Source organism: Brachycentrus maculatus, unplaced genomic scaffold (assembly GCF_059751285.1).
Source record: "Brachycentrus maculatus isolate JH-2025_06_01 unplaced genomic scaffold, ASM5975128v1 h1tg001597l, whole genome shotgun sequence".
Lineage (NCBI taxonomy): Eukaryota > Metazoa > Arthropoda > Insecta > Trichoptera > Brachycentridae > Brachycentrus > Brachycentrus maculatus.
This window is the reverse complement of record NW_028282220.1, coordinates 20,823-44,132: the sequence shown is the minus strand read 5'-3', so window position 1 is coordinate 44,132 and position 23,310 is coordinate 20,823. Positions and strand designations below refer to the sequence as shown.

The 23,310-nt window shown below is 20.8% G+C and overlaps 1 non-coding gene across 1 annotated transcript; it reads right to left on the bottom strand.

The window, feature by feature from the left end:
* Positions 1 to 15,312: 15,312 nt before the first annotated feature.
* TRNAF-GAA (transfer RNA phenylalanine (anticodon GAA)) lies at positions 15,313 to 15,384 on the bottom strand. Its single transcript has one exon. It is a non-coding gene; the product is annotated as a tRNA-Phe (tRNA).
* Positions 15,385 to 23,310: the final 7,926 nt, after the last annotated feature.

Below are 23,310 nucleotides of genomic sequence, written 5' to 3'. Positions count from 1 at the left end.
AAGACTTTAATTTAAAGATTTATTAATACACGAAAAAATTAATTTAACAAGTTATAATTTAAGTTAAATTTATCAAATAAATGCCACGAGGTAGAAAACCCAAAAAGAACTCTTTTATAGAGAGGTGTAAAATTAAATTAAAAAAATTGAAGTTAAATTTGTACTGTTTTTTTAGTATAATTTATTTTTGAATAAAGAATAGATTATATTTTTTTTTTACCTACTTAAATTTATTTAAATTACTTGTAAAAGTCCTATTTAATTCATGTAAAAATTATATAAAACATTTTATACTGTATAAAATATCTGAATTACCAAAAATTTGACAACAAAATATGTTTTATCTTTATGTTTTTATCTTAAATTGTTACGTAAAAATATTACGTTATTTAGTTATCTGTGGTTTAATTTTTTTTGTTATTTACCTAATTACTATCATCCCCGTATATATATATTATGTAGTGGATAAACTAATAGAAATTTATAAAATCGGTAAACAATAATCATCGTAATTTTTTATTAAATTATCTATATAGTGAAAAATAAAAATAACCTATAAATATTTAATATTTAGCAAGGATATGTTTGTTTTTTTAAAATAAATAATATTCTAATTTAAATGTATGTTAATACGAGATGTAATCTAATTTAAATATCCTTAATAAATGTTACCAGATAAATCTTTTAAACAAAGATGTAAAACTAAATTAAAAAAATTGGGTTGAAGTATTTATCTTTTTCTTGCCGAACGTCATACCGTAATTTTTAAACGACGTAAGAGTATTTATTACAACTACATACGTTGTTATGTACAAGTAATTCATTCTTTTTGGGGTACACATATTGTACTTTATTTTATTATAGGTGAGGAAATTTTTCCTAAACCCTTGGTAACAATAATTAAAGAAAAAATTTTAAAAAAAAAACTTGCTAAAACCGCTAAAATTAAAATTAAAATGCCAGTTATATTGGAGCCCTTTAAAAAAAGAAAATCTACATCTAGATGAAGAAGGTGATAAATGTATCTATAGTTTTAATGTTATTTATTATTTTAAAATATCTTGCAATAAATACAACTGCAATTTATTTTCACTCTCGTCTACAGTATGTTTATATTATTGCAATTATTTTTATTTTAAAACAATATTAATAGTTGTAGTATTAATAAATTATCAATTTTAATAAATGTTATGATTTAAAAAAATAATAAATTTTTGTAAAAAAGTTTGAAAAACTTTAAAAGGTCAAAGACCTATACGTATATGTAGTTTTAATATTTTTGTTGGGTTGAGAATTTATTTAAATAACCATCCTGATTATTCAGATTTTGAAAAATTTTTTGTTAAAGAAAATTACTTTACCATGTTTCGAACCTTTTTTTTAACTTTTCTTTTTATAGCGTGTCTATGTACTATCTACTATTATTGACCAGCTCCTGTTATTCCGTATATCGAGGATACTGAAAATTTTGAAAACCTTGTAGAAACTCTTAAAATTACTGTAATAACTTAACATAAAAATTACGTAAGACATTTTATATTGTGTAAAGTATCTGAATTACCAAAATTTTGACAACAAAATATGTCTTACCTTTATGTGTTTATCTTAAATTGTTACGTAAAAATATCACATTATTTAATTATCTTTAGTTTAATTTTTTTGTTATTTACTTAACTACTACCACCCATATATATATATGGGTGGTAGTAGTTAAGTAAATAACAAAAAAATTAAACTAAAGATAATTAAATAATGTGATATTTTTACGTAACAATTTAAGATAAACACATAAAGGTAAGACATATTTTGTTGTCAAAATTTTGGTAATTCAGATACTTTACACAATATAAAATGTCTTACGTAATTTTTATGTTAAGTTATTACAGTAATTTTAAGAGTTTCTACAAGGTTTTCAAAATTTTCAGTATCCTCGATATACGGAATAACAGGAGCTGGTCAATAATAGTAGATAGTACATAGACACGCTATAAAAAGAAAAGTTAAAAAAAAGGTTCGAAACATGGTAAAGTAATTTTCTTTAACAAAAAATTTTTCAAAATCTGAATAATCAGGATGGTTATTTAAATAAATTCTCAACCCAACAAAAATATTAAAACTACATATACGTATAGGTCTTTGACCTTTTAAAGTTTTTCAAACTTTTTTACAAAAATTTATTATTTTTTTAAATCATAACATTTATTAAAATTGATAATTTATTAATACTACAACTATTAATATTGTTTTAAAATAAAAATAATTGCAATAATATAAACATACTGTAGACGAGAGTGAAAATAAATTGCAGTTGTATTTATTGCAAGATATTTTAAAATAATAAATAACATTAAAACTATAGATACATTTATCACCTTCTTCATCTAGATGTAGATTTTCTTTTTTTAAAGGGCTCCAATATAACTGGCATTTTAATTTTAATTTTAGCGGTTTTAGCAAGTTTTTTTTTTAAAATTTTTTCTTTAATTATTGTTACCAAGGGTTTAGGAAAAATTTCCTCACCTATAATAAAATAAAGTACAATATGTGTACCCCAAAAAGAATGAATTACTTGTACATAACAACGTATGTAGTTGTAATAAATACTCTTACGTCGTTTAAAAATTACGGTATGACGTTCGGCAAGAAAAAGATAAATACTTCAACCCAATTTTTTTAATTTAGTTTTACATCTTTGTTTAAAAGATTTATCTGGTAACATTTATTAAGGATATTTAAATTAGATTACATCTCGTATTAACATACATTTAAATTAGAATATTATTTATTTTAAAAAAACAAACATATCCTTGCTAAATATTAAATATTTATAGGTTATTTTTATTTTTCACTATATAGATAATTTAATAAAAAATTACGATGATTATTGTTTACCGATTTTATAAATTTCTATTAGTTTATCCACTACATAATATATATATACGGGGATGATAGTAATTAGGTAAATAACAAAAAAAATTAAACCACAGATAACTAAATAACGTAATATTTTTACGTAACAATTTAAGATAAAAACATAAAGATAAAACATATTTTGTTGTCAAATTTTTGGTAATTCAGATATTTTATACAGTATAAAATGTTTTATATAATTTTTACATGAATTAAATAGGACTTTTACAAGTAATTTAAATAAATTTAAGTAGGTAAAAAAAAAATATAATCTATTCTTTATTCAAAAATAAATTATACTAAAAAAACAGTACAAATTTAACTTCAATTTTTTTAATTTAATTTTACACCTCTCTATAAAAGAGTTCTTTTTGGGTTTTCTACCTCGTGGCATTTATTTGATAAATTTAACTTAAATTATAACTTGTTAAATTAATTTTTTCGTGTATTAATAAATCTTTAAATTAAAGTCTTGTCTATTTAAAAAAAACAAATATTTCATCGATAAACCTTAAATATTCATACATTATACATGTCTACTGTTGTACAAACAATTTAATAAAAAATTAAACATTTATCATTAAGATTGTATTTACAAATATATGTATATTTATGTATGTATGAATAACTACATTTAGTGATTAACAATATAATTTTTAATTTTTAAAGTCAAAAATAATATTGAATTCATATTTTTATTATTTTTAAAAATGAGTAGGGACATATTATAAACACATAAATAAAAAATAAAAATAAAAATAAAGTAACAAAAATCGTTAGTAAAAAAATATACAACTCTAAAATAAAAATATACAAAAAAAATATACGTTTTTTTCAGATTTTAGATAAACTAAAGATAATTAAATAATGTGATATTTTTACGTAACAATTTAAGATAAACACATAAAGGTAAGACATATTTTGTTGTCAAAATTTTGGTAATTCAGATACTTTACACAATATAAAATGTCTTACGTAATTTTTATGTTAAGTTATTACAGTAATTTTAAGAGTTTCTACAAGGTTTTCAAAATTTTCAGTATCCTCGATATACGGAATAACAGGAGCTGGTCAATAATAGTAGATAGTACATAGACACGCTATAAAAAGAAAAGTTAAAAAAAAGGTTCGAAACATGGTAAAGTAATTTTCTTTAACAAAAAATTTTTCAAAATCTGAATAATCAGGATGGTTATTTAAATAAATTCTCAACCCAACAAAAATATTAAAACTACATATACGTATAGGTCTTTGACCTTTTAAAGTTTTTCAAACTTTTTTACAAAAATTTATTATTTTTTTAAATCATAACATTTATTAAAATTGATAATTTATTAATACTACAACTATTAATATTGTTTTAAAATAAAAATAATTGCAATAATATAAACATACTGTAGACGAGAGTGAAAATAAATTGCAGTTGTATTTATTGCAAGATATTTTAAAATAATAAATAACATTAAAACTATAGATACATTTATCACCTTCTTCATCTAGATGTAGATTTTCTTTTTTTAAAGGGCTCCAATATAACTGGCATTTTAATTTTAATTTTAGCGGTTTTAGCAAGTTTTTTTTTTAAAATTTTTTCTTTAATTATTGTTACCAAGGGTTTAGGAAAAATTTCCTCACCTATAATAAAATAAAGTACAATATGTGTACCCCAAAAAGAATGAATTACTTGTACATAACAACGTATGTAGTTGTAATAAATACTCTTACGTCGTTTAAAAATTACGGTATGACGTTCGGCAAGAAAAAGATAAATACTTCAACCCAATTTTTTTAATTTAGTTTTACATCTTTGTTTAAAAGATTTATCTGGTAACATTTATTAAGGATATTTAAATTAGATTACATCTCGTATTAACATACATTTAAATTAGAATATTATTTATTTTAAAAAAACAAACATATCCTTGCTAAATATTAAATATTTATAGGTTATTTTTATTTTTCACTATATAGATAATTTAATAAAAAATTACGATGATTATTGTTTACCGATTTTATAAATTTCTATTAGTTTATCCACTACATAATATATATATACGGGGATGATAGTAATTAGGTAAATAACAAAAAAAATTAAACCACAGATAACTAAATAACGTAATATTTTTACGTAACAATTTAAGATAAAAACATAAAGATAAAACATATTTTGTTGTCAAATTTTTGGTAATTCAGATATTTTATACAGTATAAAATGTTTTATATAATTTTTACATGAATTAAATAGGACTTTTACAAGTAATTTAAATAAATTTAAGTAGGTAAAAAAAAAATATAATCTATTCTTTATTCAAAAATAAATTATACTAAAAAAACAGTACAAATTTAACTTCAATTTTTTTAATTTAATTTTACACCTCTCTATAAAAGAGTTCTTTTTGGGTTTTCTACCTCGTGGCATTTATTTGATAAATTTAACTTAAATTATAACTTGTTAAATTAATTTTTTCGTGTATTAATAAATCTTTAAATTAAAGTCTTGTCTATTTAAAAAAAACAAATATTTCATCGATAAACCTTAAATATTCATACATTATACATGTCTACTGTTGTACAAACAATTTAATAAAAAATTAAACATTTATCATTAAGATTGTATTTACAAATATATGTATATTTATGTATGTATGAATAACTACATTTAGTGATTAACAATATAATTTTTAATTTTTAAAGTCAAAAATAATATTGAATTCATATTTTTATTATTTTTAAAAATGAGTAGGGACATATTATAAACACATAAATAAAAAATAAAAATAAAAATAAAGTAACAAAAATCGTTAGTAAAAAAATATACAACTCTAAAATAAAAATATACAAAAAAAATATACGTTTTTTTCAGATTTTAGATAATGTAAACAATACTTTAAATTTAACATTTTAAAAAAATTTAATATAAAATATTTTTTTATGTTGTTATTATTTAACAAACATAATAATGTACGTTATTTAATTTAACAAAATATTATAGTAAAACCAGATTTTAATATTTAACTGGTTATTAAATTAAAAAATAGGAGTTGCGTATTAAGTAAAAAAAAATAAAATTATCGTGAGTAAAAATAAAAACCCCGCCTCAATAAAAATATATCAATAAAAATACAAAAATTAAATAAATTTTTATACTACCCTTAAAAGTTTTAATATGCAAATAACTTAAATAATAAACCATTAAACTTAAAACTAAATAAGTTAGGTAGGTGTGAAAAAATAAAATAAAATTAAAATTAAAATATATTACTAGGCTTAATATAAAAATTATAAATAATTTTTTAAAAAATCGAACCTATAAATTAGTATTATTAACAATTGAACTGTACGAGTTATCATACAAACTTGTTTAAAAAATTTTTACGCTAAAAACGTTAAATAATAAACAGGGAAGAAAATTAATATTAAAATAATTGCCAACAACAATCATTGAGAAATGCTGGAATAAGTTTTACCTGTTAACAGATAAAGTGTGACGAAGTAGGTTTTTATAGTAATTACTAGCTTCAGTACATGCGACCTCATTCTTTAAAATATATATTTTTTACTAAATATTATATAAACCTACTAATTATATAATTTTTGTTTTAATAAAAAATATAAACTCATCAATAAAATTAAATAGATTTAATTTAAAATTTTACAGTTAATAAATATTTATATAGTATAGTTAAAATTTATAAAGATAAGCTGTAATAATTATATAATTTTTAAATTTATAATTAAATTAAATAAATTTTTTAAATTATTACAGTAATTTTAAGCGTCTCTACAACGTTTTCAAAAATTTTCGGTATTCTCTATATATAAAATTAAATTGATTGATCAATAATAATAAATTTTTTTTAAACCACAACATTTATCAATATCATTATTTAAGACAAACACTACGTGATTGAGATTTTAATCATTAATCTATAAAAATTTAATGTAAAACTCACGATAAAAAAAATTTTATAAATACAGAGTTAACTTATTGAAAAAAACTTGAGTTGGGGTACTAAGTAATTGATTTTCTTTGCCACGTATAAAGGTATTTAAACCTACAAACAGTAAATAGTACTTATTTTGTAAAGTGTACAAATAAAATTTTAAAAAAGAAAGAATATTATCTTCATTAAAAAGAGTAGAATAATTTAATAATAATTTTTTAGTTTTATTTTGAAAATTTAATATGTTTGAATTGTTTTCAAATCATTTTACAGAACCTCATATTTTATGAAATAAAAAAAAAGAATATTTAAAAAAATATTTAATAAAATATTTATAAAAGATGTACAATTTTATAGAATAATAATTATATTGATTAGAGAAGATGAAACTTTCCCACACCATTGAATTACTCAAACGATTTAAACGTGGTAAACTAATTTGTCCCATTTATTAATGTAATGATGATACATATTGCGATATTTTACCAAATCTTCTGTTTATACTTTGTTTTTTAAAACGTAAACCACGTAAAGTGTATTTATTGATTTTTTTTATTTGTGATACAGTCAAGTAGAATAAGTGGTACTTAAATCTATGAGTTGTTAAAAATAAGTAATTTTGACGTCTAATTTTAAAAAAATCCCAATATTCGCAACACAGCAATTTTGTTCAATGTGAATGACCAAAGTTAAGTGTTAATTTTTTTGTTTCTCTAAAAACACGAACTCGAAATCCCTTACCTTTAAAAATTACACGTGTTCAAGTTAAAAAAAATAATTTAAATAGTAATAAATGTGATTGTTTATTTTTATCGGTATTTCAAGTGTTAGTTAAATTAAAATAATCGTTTTTTACACCAGCATAACAAATATATATATATATATTATAATATGTATCTAAATATATTACATATACTAACGTTTTACGATAACACTGTATTAACGAATTAGGAAATTCTTTAAAAAAATATAAGGAGGTGTTTGTTACCATTTATTATTTTTGATACCCACTAATGAGTAATCTATTAACGTTTTTTACTAAAAAAAATCTAGATAATTTTAATTTACAACTGGGAACTTTAGAGTTAAACGTTAAAAAACAATATAATTTATTTTGAGAATTGTAAAAACGTAATTGTTGATTAGTATAGGAAGGGTGTATAAAAAAATTTAAACGTTTAATGTAATGTTGACTTAAATTTTTTTTAAAACTTTTAACGAGTTTTTTTGTTAATAAATCTTTTTTTACTCAAAGATATTTTATTGCTGTATTGTCAATATATTTTTTTCTATAAATCATACTTTTTAACGATCAACTTCTCCAAATACAATATCAATAGTTCCTATTAAAGCGGCTAAATCAGCTAAATAATGTCCACAACATAATTTAGGTAACGCTTGTAAACTGTAATAACTAGGTGATCTGATTTTACATAATAAAGGTGTGTTTGTATTGTTTGAATTTAAAATAACTCCAAATTCACCTTTAGGAGATTCAACAGCCGAAACTGTTATATTATTTTTAACTGTAAATCCAGTATGTCAATGAATAAAATGTGTAATTAAATCTTCCATACTTGAGTATGAAAATTTTTTATCATTAAAAAATATATTTTTATAAGAATTTTCAACATAATTATAAACTCCGTTGGTATTTTTTAACAGTTTTGTGGTTACAAAATTTACAATATTTAAACTTTCCCCCATCTCTAACATACGAATTAAATATCTATCATAAGTATCACCGTTTAAACCACAAAAACTTTTAAAATATATATGATTATAATTAGAGTAAACATCTTTTTTATTTAAACGTAAATCTCTTTTTAAACCTGCACTTCGTGCCAATACACCAGTTAAACCTCAGTTTTTTACATCTTCATAACCTATTGTTCCAATGTTTACTAAACGTTGTTTTCAAATTTTATTAAATGTTAAAATATTATGCATTTCGTTTAACGTTGTATAACAATTTTTAACAAAAAATAAAATATCTATTAATAATTGTTTATCAATATTAAAAGAAAAAAATTTATTAGGCCTGTTAAAAGCTGCGTGCATACGTGCTCCACAAACTCTTTCATAAAATTCCATTAATTTTTCACGTTCTTCAAAAGCTCAAAAAATAGAGGACATACTACCAACATCTAACGCATGACAAGCAATAGCTAACATATGATTCATAATTCTTGTTAATTCATCAAATAAAATTCTAATATAATTAATTTCTACATTTAAGTTATTAGTGTTTAATAGTTTTTCTATAGCAATACAATAAGCATGCTCTTGAGTCATCATAGAAACATAATCTAAACGGTCAAAATATGGTATAGATTTTAAATAGTGTTTTTTTGTAATTAACACTTCTGTACCTCTATGTAATAATCCAATATGAATATCAGCTCTTTGAATAATTTCACCAGATAATTGTAAAATTAAACGTAAAACACCATGAGCCGCAGGATGTTGAGGTCCAAAATTTAAAATTAAAGTTTTTTTTTGGTTAGTTTTTTTTATTAAATTTCATCTGTAAAATAAACTTCGATTTATCACTTAACTTCTGTAACGTCAATTATACAATTTAATAACACTACTAGTATAGTTGTGAATTTTAGCGGTTAAATTAATTTCTTTTAAAGGTTTATTAAATATTCCACACATCAATGAATAGTCTACAATTCATAGAGTATTTAAATTACACGACAAAATTGGTAATTTTTTTAAAAATTTAGGTAAATTTTTTTTTTTTTGTAAAGCCGGATTAATAAATTTACAGTAATTTGAATAAGATCATTTTTTCATGTATGTATAATATTTTTTATCGGTTTTTTTATATCATTGTGTTAATAAGGTTTGATTGTTATTCACTAAAAACTCTACATAATCACCCTGTGTTAATATTAAGTTTTTTGGTTGTTTACCATTAACCAAAAATAAATTATAAATTACCAACAAATTAACGTGTTGTCACGAAATAACTTTATAAAAAAATTGAAAAAATAAAATAAGTAAATTTTGATTATTTATATTTTGAAGATGTTTTTTAATGGAAAAAAATAAAAAATTTTTATAACGACGTTCATTTAATTTTCCAGTTTTATAAAGGGATCAGTGTGCGATACGTGTTTCTCGTAATATCTTTAATAATTTACTATCTAAATTAAGACAAGTAATTGTATTTAAAGAGATGTGCTCATTGTTTAAAGTTTTGGGTTTAGAAAAATTAAATATTGTAGCGTCGGTTGACACAATTTTTAAAGGTTTATAATACTGTTGTAATAAATAATGCTGAACAATTTTTTCCGATAAAAATATTCTTTTATTTAATGAAAAAACACTTTTTTTTACCAAAGATGAAGTTTGACGTATTTTTAAATACTTTAAAATATTTATTTTTTTAATAGGAGCATATTTAACTGTAATAATTTGTAGTTTTTTTAATGTGTTAAATCAATGTTTTTTAAAAAATTTAAATTTAGAAAAAAAATATTTATTTTTCTTTTTTTTATTATTGATTAGTTTTCTAGTTTTATATACTTTATTTTTTAAAATTTTAAAATAAGTTAATTGTAATAACAAACCGTAAAGAATTGATGTTAGCTGTAGTTTATAAAAAAAAAATTGTAATAAATAAAATTTTTTTTTTATAATAATTTTTAAATTACTTTTAAAACGTTGATTATATAAATGTTTATATTTAAAACGTTTATATTTAAAACGTTTTTTTACATTAAAAACATATTTATTTTTACGTCAGCGAAATAAATGTTTTTTAAAAAAATATAATTTTGCAATTTTTAAAAAAAAACGTAACCGTTTTTTAAAAATAAAATCAAATACGGGAGTTTTTTTTTTTTTTTTAAAAAATAAAATTTTATAAGTATACGTTTTATTGAATTTTATAAAAATATTTTTTATGTTTAAATTTTTTATTGTAAATTTAAAATTAAAAATTTTTGTAAAAAAAAAAATTTTGGAATTTTGAAATTTGAAAATAGATTCTTTTAAAATTTTACACGTTTTAAAAAAAAAAATTAAATTATTCTTGGAGACTGGTATATTACTGTTATTTAAATTTTTAATAACAGTGTTTGTAAAATTTAAAATAAAATTTGTTTTTAAAAATGGGTAATTTTTAATTAAAAATTTTGATATATTAATATATAGGTTGCTTTGATAATTTAAAAAAGTAGAATTTTTTTTATTAAATTGTACAGATGGTATTAAAAATTTATGATTTTGCCCCACTAAAACAAAAAAATTTATATTTTTTAAACTTGTAGGATGTATTGTTAATAGTTTTGTAATTAATTTAAAAAAATATCAACAGTTTTTACCACTAAAATAGAAAAAATTGAAGTAATAAATATCTTTTAAATGGTTATACAACATAATTAAATTAAAAATTTTAACTTGTAACATTTATTTTTTGTTTTTTTTTGTTTTTTTACCAAGTTTTTTATTGATATCATCTTTTAAAATTAATTTATAAGGAAAAAAAGTAGGTAATTTCTCATAATAAATAAATCTAGTAAAAAACACCGGTAAACCAACAGTAAACAATTTAACCAATTTTTTGGCCTTACCAATTTTAGCGGCTTTACCAATTCTAACATAACCATTAGTTTGCCCTTCGGCTAATAATACAGGATTAAACCCCCCGTGTCGTGTTTGATTTTCAATCATTTTTAAAACAAATTGTGAGGCTTGTAATCATTCTCCAAATCAATTAGTAAATCACAATCTATTGTTATACTCTGCTTTTAATAAGGTTGGATAAATATTACGTTTTCTATTACCAAATAAATAAGTAAATTGATTTATTCTGTATGAAAAAAGTAATTTATTTTTTTTTGCTGTATTGGCATTTGTATGGGTTGTAGCACCGGTTGTTGGATAACCTCTAATTTGACGTCACATTTTCACCATTCCTAACATATCTTTATATACGCAATTTGCAACCTCTCTATTTTGTTTTATACTTAAATATTCTTGAAAAAAGAAAAAATTTAAAGTTTTATATTTTAAACATATATTATTAAATGAGTGATAATTATTTGTTTCTGTAAATGTATTTAAAATTTGATTTAAAGAAGAGTTTTTTTTTATTAACGTAAAATTGTATCGTAACATTTATTAACGTTTTTTTTTACTACGAAAAAAAAAAGGTTTTCGAGTTTTACTTAGGTGACCATATTTCAAATTTAAATGAAAAGAATTTAAAAAAAAGATTTGTCAATACCTACCCTGATATAATTTAACTTTAGATGTTAAATTTCAAATATTAACAGTTTTTTTTCGTGAAATTTTAGGTATTTTTAAAATTTTTACGTCAGTTAACTTTTTAAAATAATGTTGCAGATCTTCTGTATATAATGGAATAAATTTAATAACTGATCGTGACATTTATTTATTTTGTTTTGCAATTCAACCCCAAGGACTGCGTTCTGGTTGTTTTGCTTTTGTTCTACCTCCATTTGGATGATCAACTGGATTTTTTGCAACACCTCGCACATATATTTTTTTAAAATGTGTAGTGTGAGAACCTCACGATCCATCAACTAATTTATTTTTTTTAAAAAATACATTTGTACTAAAAACAGCTAAAGTTGTATAACTAAAGTATTTTATACTGTTAGACGGCAACTTAACAGCTAAGGTTTTATTTTTTTTAGAAATTTTTTGACGAACAGAGTTTGAGCCAAAACTACAACTATACGTTGGTTTTGTATTATTTAAGTTATATACGTGACAAATTGTAAAATTAAACGGTATTAAAATTAAAGGTATTGTTTGTCCTATTAATTTTAAATAACACATAGTGTTTAAAATATAAACAAACGAATATAATTTAAATCCTGGGTAAAAAACAGATATTAACGTTTTTATAAATTGACGACCGTAAATATCGGTAAATAACCCAAACTCTTTTGAAGTGTTTTTATATTTTATATAATTAGTAAATATTGTTGAAATTTTACATTTTTGTATGTATGTTTTACCTATTACTCAATTTTTAGAAAAAGATTTTTTTTGTTGGATAATTTTTTTAGGTGTTAATCGAATATTAACTTTAACATCTGTAAAATAATTTTTTTTTAAAATATGTAAAAATTTAAAAGGTAAAATTTTTACGCGATGTCGTATTCCAGGAGTTTTTTTACTGGTTGTTGTTAATAACATTTATTACTAAAATTTTTCTTATTTTTGAGTGATTTTGTGGCCAATTCTTGTTGTTTTTTTTAATTTTAATAATATACGACCTAAAACATTTTTTTTTAAAAATCTATAACGCATTAAACTTCTAATCTAATTAATATTTGTTAAAATATATTTTTGTAATGTTAAAACACCAAAAAATAAAGCTTCAGCCGTTGGTGGGCATCCAGGAACATATAAATCTATTGGGATAATTTTATTACATCCTTTTACAACAGTTGGTGCATAATGATAGTAACCACCACCGTTTGCACAACTACCCATAGAAATAACTCATTTGGGGTTATTTACTTGTTCGTAAATACGACGTAAAGCTGGAGCCATTTTATATGTTAGAGTTCCTGCTACAATAATTAAATCAGCTTGACGAGGTGTTGCTCGAAAAATAACACCAAATCGATCAAAATCGTATCTACTTACAGTTGCGTGCATCATTTCTACAGCACAACAAGCTAAACCAAATGTTAAAGGGAAAAACGAACCGTGACGAGCTCAATTTACTAAACTGTTGATTTTTGTTTTAATCAAAGATAATTCTCGCATTTATTAAGTAATATTTCTAAATTTTCGTTTAATATGTTTTTTTAACTCTGGAACTTGTTTAACTCCATAAATCGATCGTCTTTTTTTTTTAGAAAAAAGTGGAGAAAAATCATAAACCCCTCGTAAGCAACTATAATTAACGACCGGTAAATCTCTAGCTCCTACACCACAAATTAAAACACGTGAGTGTCTTCGTAAATTATGACCAGATCCAGGTATATGTGCTAAAACTTTTTTTTTTGTAGATAATTTTGCTTTAACAACCGGTCTTCGGGCAGAGTTGGGTTTACGTGGTGTACAAATTCTCAAACGTAAAACAATACCTTTGCGTTGAGGAGAGCCCATTAATTTAGGTCTTTTTAATTTTTTAATATACTGTAACGTTGTTAATACAATTTTTTGATTTTTTGTTGCCATTTATTACATAAAATAATTAAAAAAAATTAAAAATAAATCGTTAAAAAAAAAAATAAAAAAAAAATTAAAAAAAAAAAATATAACCATTAAAATATGAAATTTATACACAGTACAAGTATAAAATTTAAAATTATTATCTATAATAGTATTTTTTTTTAACGTTGTTATAGTTTTTGAAGATATTTTTAATTGGGTGTTGTTGGTATTAAAAATTTGTAGGTAAAAAAACATAGTCAATAAAATATTAATAAATATTAATAATTGAAAAATAAAATTAGTATTATAATAACTAGTTAATAAAAAATTAAATTTAATAAAAAAAAAACTAACAGGAGGTAAACCAGTTAATAAAAAAAATAAAAAAAATACTGGATTTCTATTAAAATATTTTTTAAAAATTGTTAATAGATAAGTCAAGTAAAATTGTTCCAAATTAATTATTTTATAAATTAAGCATAGATATACAGTTAAGTAAATATAAATTGTAAAATAAATAAACATATAAATATATATGTATGTAAACATTTGTATAAAAAAATACACCTATATAACAACCAACAACACCAGTTTCCGTAGGTATCAAAAAATATTTATAATTATATCGCAACGATTTGTTGGTAAAACTTATTAAACCACCACTAAAGGAAACTACAGATTTTTTAACACTTCCCTTTCTACCAAGTTTACCCTTAAAATATATTCTGTAACCTTTTAATTTTTTAATTCCAGACAAAACAGTTAAATACAGTTCAAATAACTCACCAACAATATCAAATAGTTGTTTGTGTTGTTTTAAAGAAAATTGTTGAATAATTTTAGAAAAAAAAATACAAAAATGTTCGATATTTTTAAAAAAATAAAGTTGTACCAATAAAAAAAAATAAAATCACGCCGAACAAAAAAAATTTTGTAATATATATTTTTTATATGTTAATCTTCATAAGTTTAGCAATATGGTGTTATGTGATTTTAAACTTATATTTATAAATTGTCAATAGATTAGAACATTAGTATATATTTTTAAATAATAAGCTAAATATTTTGAAAATCAGAAAAACATAACATAAGGTGTTTTAAATTCAAGCTTTAATTTATTTATAAAAAATAAAAATTTTAAATTATAAGTTGTAAAATTTTTAACAGTATAATTATTTTCAGAAATAATTAATTGTGTTTTTTGAGGTATAATTTGTAAAGGATAAATAAAATAAAATAATTTACATTTTTTTATAAAAAAAGTTTTTTTTAATAATTTCTCAATATATATATTTATCACCTTTGCCAATAAAAGGAATTGAACCTCTCACCCCCGAATTTTCAGTCCGGTGCTCTACCACTGAGCTATACTAGCTTACATTAAAATATAATAACTGCTTATTAGTAAAAGAAAAAACGAAAAAAATAAAAATATAAAAAGTTTTCAGTTTAAAGATATTAATTGATCTATTCGATACCGAGGAAGTGTACCTCTAATTAAAATAGCTAAACTAACCAAAAAAATTATTTTAAATATAAATCCAAACATTTATTATACGATAACGTAAGATACACCAGCAACTAAAAAAGATAAGAAAACGAATGTTTCTAAAAGAGCAAAACCCATTAAGGTAGTATTAAATAATTTATCAGCTTCTTCAGGATTTTTTGCAGCGCTAATTAAATAACCTGCAAATAAAACAGCTGTTCCTAAAGCAGCACCAGCAAGAGTAGTAGTAATTCCAGCAAAAACAAATAATTTAGCGGCGGAAAGAATTAACATCTAATTTAAAAATATTACAAGATTTTAAATAAATTAATTTAACATAATAATTTAAAATTAGAGTTTGAATTAGAAATCTAAAAAAAATTGCAAAATCATCTTTGATTAAACTTAATCTATAAGATTTAAATATATACGTATCGTGCAATCAAAAATAAAATTGTACCATTTATTATAAACTACGTAAAAGTTGTAACCTGTAAACTTGATATTTAACATCATTTAAAATTTGTTTTTGGGGGTTTGTTATTAAAAAATTTTCTAATGTATTATAAAGTTTATCTATATTTTTAGTTGTTTTATAACTTTTTATAAAAAATTTTAATCAATTTAAGGTAATTAAAATTCTAAATTTTTCAGGTGTAAATTGTAATCTACTGTTATACATATATTTTTTTTTATGTTTTGTAACAGATGTATGTAATTTAAATATAGGGTTAATTTGTAATAAACGTCATAACAATACTCTATTTAAATCATTTAACGCTATGTATTGTTTGTAATTATTTAAAAAATAATAATTATCTTTAGTTTTAAATTTATAACAAAATAAATTATTGTTAATTACACGACTAAAATTACTTCGTAAATATAAAATATAAAAATAATGTAGATCTTTAAAACTTCTTCTATAATTACTGTTTTTAACCAAACGATTTGCTAAACTTAAAGCAGGTGTTACTTTGTATTTTAAAAATTTTAAATGACTTTTAAAACAAATTTTTAAACTATATAAAATTCGTAAATGATTTATAGCTTGAGAAGAGTATACGTATTTCGTATTTTGTTTTTGTAACATTTATGACAAACTAATTATTAAAAAAAAAACTCAAGTGTTGATACTACTAATAGCAAAAAAATAAAAAAAAGATAATTTATCTATACCTTGAAGTAAAAATAAAATAGCAAAAGACATTATAGTTAATACCGGAGTAAAAACAAAAGTAAAATTAATATTTAATACGTATAAAATGTAAGTAAACAATAAGGTATTTATTATTAAAGTTGTTATTGAAAAAAATATTAAAGATATAAAATCTAAAAACTGGTACAATTCTAATTTAAAAAAATGAAAAACAGGTAATCCCAATTTTCAAAAAAAACCCATTAAAATAAACAAAGACATTTTTGGGTTTTGTAAATATACGTTTAATTCTATAAAATTTAACGTTCCGTAACAATAAATTCATAATAAAAGATTCATAGTAAAGAAAATTAAAGTAAAAAAAGATAATCATAGGTATTGACTTATTAAATTTTTATATTTAATGAGTGTGTAAGAATTTAAATGTGCGTATTTTAAAAAAAAAAATAATATAATATAGTTACTGTTTCTAAAATCAAAAGTAAAATTATATAATCTGTACACATGGTGTATAGATATGTTGCTAAAAAAAGAATAACTATTATATTTATATAATAAAAGTTGGTTTTAGAAAAAAAATTATTAATAATAAAAAAATATAATATAAAAATTAATAAATATAGGTTGAAAAATGTAAAATTATAGGTAAAATCGTAAAAAGGTATTTTTAGTGTTATATAAGTTACACAATGATTTAAAAATATAAATTTTAAAACTTGAGAAAAAGAATAAAAATTTTCAACAGTATAACCGTTTTTTTTGAAAACAGATAAACTAAGTATATTACGCTGAAAAAAATAAGAAAAAAAAAATACTTCTCCAAGACCCAAAATAAATATTATTAAAGTTCAAAAATAATTTAAAGGTACACCAGCCACAATTTAAAAATTTTTTTAAATTTACGTAAGTAAACAATCTATAATGTTTGATATTACTGTTAATTTGTGAATAAAGCAAAAAAAAATATCAACAATAAATTAAGTTTAAAGTTTGTGTTAAGTATAATTGTTTGTAAATTAAATTTTTTTTATATATATATGTAAAACTTAACAATTAGTTCTGTCAATCTAAAGCATTAAAAGAATAATCAAAAAATAAAGCAATAAGAAGTCAACATAAAAAAAAAGATACACCTAAAATAACATTAAAAGAGATAAAACTAATGTTAAAGGCAAAGGGTATTAAAATTAAAAATTCACCATCATAAATTAATAAAAATAATAATAACATAACATAATTTAAATCATATGTTATTTGTTTTTTTGTTAAATTTTTAAAGCCACACTCGTAAAAATTTAATTTATAATTTGTATATTTATCACTATACAAAGTTTTTGCTAAAAATGTTAGGATTCAAAAAATAAATGAAAATATAACTGCATTTAACACAATATGTAAAAATAAAACACCAGCCAATAAATTTTATAGGTAAATAAAAAGTATACGTTACCCTATTTAAATGATACTCGGGAAGACTATTTTTATAATTTTTATGAAAAAATAAAAATAACGCTTTAGAATCTAAAGTTATTAACGAAGTTGAATTTGTTATATATAAAATAGTATGATCAGCATAAATTAGTGTATGTTTTTTTAAAATTTGTTTACCAGTTTTAAAGTGTTTAGGAGCGCGTAAAAACATCAAAGTGTTACTACGACTTTTATACCTTTGCTTTAATTGTTTATAAATTGAATTTTTTAAATATACGTGTGACAAGGTTGACACACTAACAGTTGTATCAAAAAATGGAATTTGAGACAATATCTACCTATAACACACTAAAAATCGAAAAGGATATTTAAATTTTAATCATTTATATAAAGTTAAAACTCACAAATTAGAATATCCCAGTAAAGTTGTAAAAGTTGTATAAGGTTTAAGGGTAACGGCGATACGTATAAAATTACCAACTCCAGCACCCATTCTAGCATTCGTTGATTTCATCGATAAAATATAATTTGGTTTTAAAAAAAATCAAAATTTTTTCTTTAAAAATCTAACTTTTCTACGAATATGAATTTGTTTTAAACACTTTTTTAAAAAACGTAAATATACCAACTCATAACGCAATTTATTAATTGTATACAACCCAATATTACCGTATGGTAAAGTTTTTAATACATTTTTTTTTATGTTTCGACGATTTTTAAATAGATGTTTTTTGTTTTGTAATTCAACAACGTGCAATATCTACTTAGACTTAATTTTGTATTTAGTTAAAATAAATCTTAAAACTACTTATTAATAATATAAAAAAACTAGTAAAAAAAAAACCCAAATAATAGGAATAGCTTAAATTACTAACAGTAATAAAAAAACTCAAATTATTCAAAGTAATGTTTAGATTTAAAAATATTAATTTATCATTGTAGATTTTAAAAATGTTTGTTAAGTAAGTATTTAAATCAAGTTGAGATAAATTTACATAAAAAACAGTGTTAAATTTAAAAATACTGTAATAATAGGTTGTGTTTATAACAAAAAAAATTGTTAACAATAGTGTAAAATGTAAAAAAAATACATTTTTTTTTTTACAAAAAATTTTAAATAAAAAAATAAAATTACAAATATAGTAAATACTTGTAACAATTATTATCATAACAATACTAATATTTATAATTCTAGTAGAAAAACTAAAAATTTCAAATAAAAATAAACACGGAATTGTAGTTTTTTCAAAAAAACTGTGGATTGTAAAAATAATGTTAAGACGTAAAATAAATAAATATAAAAAAAACAAAAAAAAAATAATTAAAAAATACCAATGTCTAGACTGGTGATGTAAACTATGTATATAGTAACTAACTAACAAAATTAAATATAATAAAATTAATTCTATTTGATCGTAAGTTCAAAAAAAACCTCAAGTTTCGTTTATACCACCTCAATACATACCTAATAGTAAAGTTATTAAGCCTGTAAATAAGTATAATTTGGTTGCTGTTTTTTGTGTTAATTGAGTCTTATAAATAACAGCAAAACTTAAACATAAAGTTAAATAAAATAAAATCGGATGAATTAAATTAAAACCATATAATAATGTCTCCGGTCATAATATATCTTTGATACACTGAAATCATATTAATTTATTGTAGAAATAAAAAATAAAAACAATTAAAAAATTAAAATTAAACATTCAATAGTTTAAGGTAAAAAATATACATAACAAGTACACATTTTTTTGTAAAAAATTTAAATAATATAATAGTTGGTATATACAATTAACAACAATTTTTGTCATTTCTAATAAACAATCATATACAAGAAATGAATATAAAATTATAGTAGTTCCCAACATCTACTAATTTTTAGAAATTAAGTGTAAAATTTTTTTTTTTAAACGTTTTATTGGTCGATAATACGTGTTATAACTTTTACGGTGTTGAATGATAAAAATATTTGGAATAACTAAAGTTCAAAATTTTTGAAAAAAAAGTCATTGTCTCATATTAAAATTAGTTGAATAATACAAATATAAATATTTTAAAGATTCTTGATATATTTTTTGTAAATATAAAATATGTCCTGTGTTTGATTTAAAAGACCGTTTATAATATTTTAAATTAATTTGTGATATAGCTAAAACAAGACCAGTACTTGTTGTTTTATCAGAATAATCCGTTTTAACACGTAAAAAATGTTGACGATTGGGTAAACATACCTGCAACATTGTACGATAGTGTGGGCTTGTTTGCCATAAAAAGTATACTAACATATATTTTTTGTAAAACAGTGTTAGTTTTTTTAAGGCTTGTTTTTTTAAAATACGTTGTTTAATTTTTAATAACATTTAATAGCTAAAAATAATAAATTTATCGACAATTCCAGTCCACCAAAAATTAATAATAACACGGCTAAACCGACTAAATAGTATATGTTGAAGTATAGTGCTAATGTTCCTGTTAAACCAATAAATAAAATAATTAAAATTTCACTTAAAATTAACAATTGTAATAAAGATTTATTATATAAAATAAAACTGAAAGTAATAAGTAAAAATAAAAATAAAAAATAAAAAAACCAATGTAGCACCCTTGCATATAAATCTTGATAAATTAAATCATAACTAGTAGTTTTATATGTGTTATTATTTAAATCTTTATGATAACAGTAATCTGTTAATAAACGACGAGAATCGCGTAAATTGGTAAATTCACATTTGTTAAACTCTTGTAATTCACGCTCAACTCAAGATGTAGATTTAAAAATAGTTGATATAGAATAAAGATAGTTAATATTGTTATTGGGTAATGCATTTATAAATGTTAAACGCTCGTTTGTCAATAAACAAGAATAAACACTATATAATACGTTTTTGGTTGATGTTTTCGATAATCCCATATCAACATTAAAATAAATGTTATTATACAAGTTTTGTAACAACAAGTTATTTAATAAATATTTTTTGTGTGAAAATTCGATGACCGTAGTTTGGGCGTTTTGAATATTGTTAGTATAACTTATTATATTTGAATAATTTGAAATAAGAAAATAATAATTTATATTAAAACCACTGACCCAAGTTTTAATATTTTTATCTTTATACTTAAATAAAATAAATTTATGACGTGTATCTTTAAGTCTTGAAATTACGTATGTTAAACTAATCTATAAATAAAAATATTAGTATACTAAAAATAAATAAAGTTGTTATTAAATATAAAGCAATAAATTTATCTGCTTTTAATAAATCAACTGTTGAATATAAATTTATACTTGGTTGACCGTATAAGATAATAAATCAAATTCTACAAAATCCTAAAACTCCAAAAATACTAATAAAAAAAAAAAAACAAATTCCCAATAAATTATAATTTTCATATAATAAAGTTAAAATTTCTCATTCAATTAAAAACTTACTAAAAATGGGGAAACCACGAAAAATTAAAATAGCTAATCAAATAATTATTGGTAGTATAGCCAGTTTATAAGATAAACCACTTAAATTACCTAAATTTCGTGTTTGATATCTTTTTTGAATTTGATCAACTAAAAAAAATAACAATGCAGATAACACACCATGAACTAAAATAAATACATTTAAAAATTTATAAAAAGTATTGTTTGTTAACAATGTAAAAATTAATATTAAATTCATTTCTTGAATTGTTGCAAAAGCAATTAATCTTTTAATATCAGTAGAAGACCACATTCGAATTGAAGCCTCAATACTACCTCAAATTACTCAAACAGTTGTTAAATAAATTAAAAATGATGTTTTAAATAAATTAATAAAATATATTAAACAAAATAAGGCGGTTTTAACTAAATAACCACTTAAAAAAATAGAAAAACCTGTTGGAGCTTCGACATGTACTTTTGTTAGTCAATAATGAAAGGGTCAAAGAGGTATTTTTATACCAAAACCGCAAAAAAATAACAAAAACAAAATAGTTTGTTCCAAATAATTATATTGTAAAGATGATAAATATACTAAATCTAAACAACCGTAGCAACTATATAAATAAACTAATGTACATAAAACGATAAAAGATCCCGTTAAAGTTCAAACTAATAAATATTTAATAGTTTTTTCGACTTTTTTAGCGTAACCTAACATGTATACAAAAAATAACGAAGGTAAAAAAATTAATTCAAAAAATATAAACATATTTAATAGATTATCAGAATACACCATATTCATTGTTAATACAATAAAAATAAAAAAATATAAAACATTATAGGTATTTAAACGTAAATATCTTTCGCTTAAAAAAATTCAACTAATTGTTAAAGTAGTTATACATAATAATACTAAAGTATCCCCTAAGAAATTAAAACTGTCTAAAAAATTGTATTCCAATAAATGACCACTACGAAATAACATATTTATATTGTTTAAAGTGTAGTTTACGTACAATTTAAATATAAACAAACATCAAAGAAATCCCAAACACATTCAGTATTTAAATAAAAAAAAATTATTTAATGTATGTTTTAAAAAAAAATTACCAGTATACACATAAGTTATTATAAAAAATAGATAAGTAAAGAACACAATGTTTACTAAACTAGGTAATAAATTATTTAACATGAAATAGTCCTCCAAATGTTCAAAATAGTAAATATCTAACTTATGTAAACGAAACATTTAAGCTAACAAAAATAACACACAGTGTAACCAATCAAACAATACCTATAAGATAGTATGAAAAATATTTAGAATAAGAATTGATAACAATTTTATAATAGTCTAGATATAATAATAATTTTAAAAAATTATGTTCAATAAAATACTTTTCACTAAATAAAATATTAAAATAATAATAAACGGTGAATAAAAAAGAATAGCAAAATTTTTTAAAATAAAAATCTAATAACAACCCACTTTTTCAAAATTTATAACTATTATTTTTATAAAAATATGTAAACATTTGTATTATTTACGATTATTTCTTATGTATAAACCCCAAAAAAAGGTAAATAACATATAAAAGTTTAATCATCAAAATCACGTAAAAATAAAAGTTACACCATACAGTATGTGAAATACGTAATACATAACAGCGATATTGATATATAAACCAAAATAAAAAATAACACGCGCGAGTTGTCTATTACGCGAATATTTTGCTTTATTAAATATACGCGTTTTTCGTAAAAAAAAAATATCAAAAATTTTCATTTATTTAGTTTTTATATAAAAAAAACT